Here is a 5,691-nt window from a genome sequence, read left to right on the forward strand (position 1 = left end):
TACTGTTACACATCTGATTCAATGCTGCCTGACATATGACGACACGTCATATGACCTTAAGCATGAACACCATCATCCTTAAAAGAATCTTATATAATTATGTAGAAGTGAGTCATTGTGGACTCTAAATCCAAAGGTATTGGAAACTTGTCACAATTTTTCATTTTCGGATGAGAAAAAGTTATTTCATACATTTGTCGCACATAAGAAGACAATGTATAGAAGCAATTGAAATTAGACTAAAAAAAAGAAAATAGAAAAAAAGTTCTCCCCGGCGGGGAATCGAACCCCGGTCTCCCGCGTGACAGGCGGGGATACTGACCACTATACTACCGAGGACACGGTACGACTTTCTCTAATATTTATGTGATGTTGTGCTATAATTTCCACTCACTTCTTTGTAATCGGTAAGATAGTTCGGAAACTCATAGAACATTGAATATAATATATGGTATATAGACAGGAATATAGCAACTCTCTAAGAAGAATTCCAACTCAGATAATGCAATACACAATGCGTAGAGAAAGAGATATCGACCACGAAAGAAATGGCAAATGTATGTCGAAACATAAGATACTTGCAATACTCATAAGATGAATACTAATATTGCAGAATATTGTTTAGTTAATAGATGGCGATGATGAACGAAGTGAATGACTATGTTTATTTCACTTTTAGAATTGAATTTAGATTTCCATTATACATCGTAAAGTCACAGTATACATATATTGTGGTATAATGCTTAAAATTTAATTTTCTTTATGCTATACAATTCTCTTATATGAAACTAGGCTACTGTATGTATGGCTACATCTCTAGAATTATTGATCAATAATGGATTAGAAATACAACTATGAGAATAAAAGTAAAAGTGGCTTATATCCAAGTGACTGCTTCGTAGTTCCAATTACCACCACAAGGGATACAGTTTATCGTAATCTGCTCACAGATTGCGCGCGTGCATTGCTCTGGATTTTAGCACTCTCTACTGTCTTTCTGGTCTACTGTGTAACATGATAATATGGAAGGTAATATTAGAGGTAATATGAGTAAAGAGCGTGGCTAACGGTAAAGAGCATATGACGTCATCATCTGAATTAAAAATTTGATTAGCTGACTAAGGGCTCATTTACCTCAGCGGTTTGCAGTGGCTGTGTGGTCAGAGATTCGAATCCCGGATGAACCTGGGATTTTCCATATGTAGCCAAGTGGGGTTTTCTCGGGATTCTTCCATTTCCTTTCTTCATTAGGCAAATGGCCCGTTACGGTCTCTCGCCAGCATTAAAAGGATTGGACTTTAGGACGATGACATGAATGAATATATTGAAAATTACAAAAATTGACGGGATGTACGGAATCGGTATCCACCGCTGCGGAGCAACGGTAGCCTATCTGTGAAAACGCTGGCCCGGTTTCAAATCCTGACTGGAACAAGTTACCTATTTGGAATAATTTTCTCCTATGTTTTCCCTCAACCAACTGGTACCAGTGGAACTGCTGATAATTTTCTGCGTTGACATTGCCATCACTATCATAGCCCGGCCTAAGTTCCCGTTGCAGCGTGCTGTATTCTTATAAAAGCGCGACCGTTCGGTGACAAATATAATTCACAAGAATTCCTGTCCACACCTGTGGAGTAACGATTAGCACGGCTGGCCGCGAAACCAGGTGGCCCGGGTTCGAATCCCGGTCGGGGCAAGTTACCTCGTTGAGGATTTTTTCCGGGGTTTTCCCTCAACCCAATTTGAGCAAATGCTGGGTAACTTTCGGTGCTGGACTCCGGACTCATTTCACCGGCATTATCACCTTCATAATCATTCAGACGCTAAATAACCTAAGATGTTGATACAGCGTCGTAAAATAACCTACTTCAATAAAAAAAAACTAGAATTCCCAGAACGCCGGCTGGCGACGCATGGAGAAGGTTGGCTGCTCGAAAGCTAGGTAGCCTACGCAGCGAACCTTAGTGCAGTCAGCCGGAGTGGGTTGAGAAAGCTTCCAGTCTGAGGGTTAGCGCAATAAACTTTCTGTCGCCCTGCTGGGTCATAGTGTCCTCTCTTGACATGCAATTCATTTCAGTACGGAATCGGTCCCTATTTTGTACATTATGCTGCCAATATTTCCTGTACTTATTCGATACCATGATTGTTTACCATTACAAACAATTCAAAGAAGAAATGTGAGACGAGTAAAAGGATGAGCTCAACAATTTTGAATATTCTTTTGAGACCTGAACAAGCCAGTGACGATTAATCCTTGTTGTTAATGATTACGATTTTTTTTATTTTATCTAATCATAAGTAACCTGCCATTTATTTCACTAACCACACTAAGTTCAGTCTTCTTCGACGGTTAGGTAGCACGCCAAACGCGGGAGATGTTAGGATGATACGAGAAATGATAGTAAAGAGTTAATTAGGATAAAGAAGGAGGTGGGTCGTGACTCATTGTGGCGATTCAAGGCTGCTTGACGTTCGGGACTTCGGGAGCGATCAATCTCGACGTCTCGGAACACTCACAAGCAGTTTTTACGACAACGACGCGACGTAATACAACATTGTCGTGCGGGTTTTCGGCTTTGCGGGCGCTGTTAGTCTTGCTTTTCGATCGTTGTTCATCTCTAATCACTACTAACTTCATGCATTAAGCATGTTTTGCAGCGGAGCCTTACTTTTATAAGCCTTTTTATTTGGTAATACAGTACATTTTGATACCCATAGTTACTACATTCAGTAGAGTATGTCCCAGAATACCTGATTTGGTACATAACTCAATTTCATCAAAAACTGCGTTAAGCAGATTTTAAACCGGACACCCTCATATGTACTTTTAATCAATATCCAATACAAATTAAGCTCCCATAAATACAATCTTTACTGTAAGCTGTCTAGGATTAATATTTTGAAGTATTAGTAGAGCAGACTAAAATTAATGTTTCGAAACGACTATTGTGTAGTGCGTGAACAATCCTGATTAGATCTATAATTAATCGAGAGATAAATCGTCACGTATTAAACAGTGAAAAAAAAAAATAGAGAGAGAGAGAGGAAGGAGAGGGATAGAGATATATTTGATTAAATCATCAGCCCTCCAATGGGGGTCACTACAAGGATCCTGAATATAGAGCAATTATGTTCTTTTAGTCTATTAATTAAAAAAATACTAAATTTTGGATTTGGGATTCGCTTGATGCCAAAATGTCATATTGACAAAATTATATTTCTTAAATTATAAATGATATTGGATGATATGTAAAAAGTCCCTAAGAATTTGTAATAGGAGGTTTTGTATTTGAAGGACTTGGAATTTTAATTTCACTAATAGTTGGTAGGTAGACTGTGGAAGGGAACCTCTCACTGATTAACAGATATGTTATAAGTAGACATCGGATTTTTAGGCACTAAAAATTGCAGTTTTAGGCGCCTAAAATAAGCTCAAAATTTTTAAAATTAGGCTCTATTTTAATGAAAATAGGCATTTTAGGCACATCAAGGTATCATACTTATTTCTTCACTGAAATTTTTAGTTATACACTAAAATACGCACAAAAAAGTATGTTTAAACATTAAAAAATAACACTATATTATATTTATAAACAGAGCTGCACAAATTTAATATATTGAAACTAATGAAATAATGATTATTGATATCAAGATTACTCATTTTAAGTTATTGAAATTCAGTTCCATGCTCAGACTTTATTATAATTATCTGCACAGTACACCACCAGAATTTTTTCTAAATTCTCCACAGTTAACCTTTGCCTTTTGTCACTGAGAATCATTTTGAAAGCAGAAAAACTTCTTTCAACCCAAACTGATGTGAGACGCGCAAATTTTAAATTAGGTACAATAGAAACATCAATACTTACCGGAACATTTACACTTTCCCCCGATATCACTCTTGATACTTTTTCCAACAATGAAAATCCTACATTCTTATTTAATACGTTGTCCCACTTATTTTTAACTTTTTTCCCAGTTTCGCCCAAAGCAGAATGTATGTTCACTTGAGCTTCCTTTACTATTGCTATTTGGCTACAAAGAGATTGTTTTTCACGTTCTAATTGTTCAATGCTTGCAGGTATGAAAGAAAAGTTTGATGTTATGTAGGCAATATCGTTTTTCACTCGTGAGTCATTCAGACAATCTTTCACTGCTTTCACACACGCTGTACTATCAGTTTCAGGTAATTTATCAATAACTGTGACCACTTCTTTAAAATACTTAGAATAATACACCACTGACTGAATCCAGGTTCCCCATCGTGTAACAACCGGCTGAGGTGGGAGTGGGATATCTGGAAAGTTCTCTCTGAATATTGAAATCCTGGATGGGGCTTTACAAAAACATTTTTTTGTGTTAGAAATAAACGAATTGACAAGAGGAAATTCATTCCGGATTGTTTCAGAAACCCTGTGAAGGCCATGTGCTAGACAGGTTACATGCGTGAGGTTAGGATAAAATGTTTTAAGAAGTGGAGCTGCAGCAACCATGTATGAGGCAGCATCAGTACAAAACAACAGAACTTTAGAATCGTCTATATTACCTGAGTATAAAGACTGTAGGCCTTTATTTACAAAATAAGCAATGGCTTGGCTATTCACTTTCGAAAGTTCCTTAACACATACGAGGTGTGGAATCGAAGGTCCATCAGGACTAAGTTTTCCTACTACCATATTTGCTATATACCTATTCATAGGGTCTGAGGTTTCATCCACAGAGACCCATATGTAAGAATCACCTATATCCTCCCGAATGGAAGCTAAAGTTTCATTGTATATTCTGTCTAAGTAATTTTTTCTTAGGGTCGACTCAGATGGGATATTTTGTTTGCAGTATTTTTGTAAAAACTGTCTTAAAACCGGATTTTCAATTGCATTCCAGGGAATGTTAGCAGCAACAAACGCTCTGGTTAAATCAGCATAGAAATTGCTGCTGAGATTGGATGAAGTAGGCTGTGTTAGTAAAGTTTGTTGCAGTTGATTTTTCTGCTGAGCTTTAGCCTTATGAGCCGCTCCTTGCACATGCTGCTTTAGGTGGCACTTCTTTTCTTGCGAAATCTAAAAATGTAAAGTAAACTGAATTAAAATAAAATCCTAATTGTTGTATTGCCGTATTTCTATCACAAAGTTAGTGGGTTCGAACAATCAAAATTTTAATGACCTGCAAATACTTTAACTATCTGAATTTAAAAGGTTAAAGTGTAGTGGTCTTAAAAAGAATTATACCTCAGGATAGCTCAGTCAATGTATAAATATTATAGGCCTACTCATTAAAATTAATAGAATTTATATATTTCAACTATTGTTACATACCTGTTTGCTACAAATCTTGCAGAATATTATTTTTCCATCATAAGTGAATTCTGAATATTCTGTTAGCCATTGCCGGATCAATGTAGATTTTGCACTTTTATTTTTCGGCATTATCGCGTTAAACTTCACAGGAAAACGTCCTACCGCTCAAAACTTCTCAACACAAATAAGGTGAGGGAAAGAGCAACTGTTAACGAGCAATCAAATGAACCGTTGTTATTGAGATTCAATTGGACAAAAATACAAAGTTCCACTTATTGTTGCATTTCCTGGTAGTGTTTCCTGGTAGAGGGCCATTCTTTTAAATATTTTGTAACGGTTCACCCTACTAATTCGGAGTTTTACGACTTTTCATAAATATTTCAAAAACACT

General features: G+C 36.7%; 1 non-coding gene across 1 annotated transcript; it reads right to left on the bottom strand.

Moving 5' to 3' along the window:
* Positions 1-267: 267 nt before the first annotated feature.
* On the bottom strand, positions 268-339 carry TRNAD-GUC (transfer RNA aspartic acid (anticodon GUC)). Its single transcript has one exon. It is a non-coding gene; the product is annotated as a tRNA-Asp (tRNA).
* Between the last annotated feature and the right edge of the window lie 5,352 nt (positions 340-5,691).

Source organism: Periplaneta americana, chromosome 1 (assembly GCF_040183065.1).
Source record: "Periplaneta americana isolate PAMFEO1 chromosome 1, P.americana_PAMFEO1_priV1, whole genome shotgun sequence".
In the NCBI taxonomy this organism is placed as follows: Eukaryota; Metazoa; Arthropoda; class Insecta; order Blattodea; family Blattidae; genus Periplaneta; species Periplaneta americana.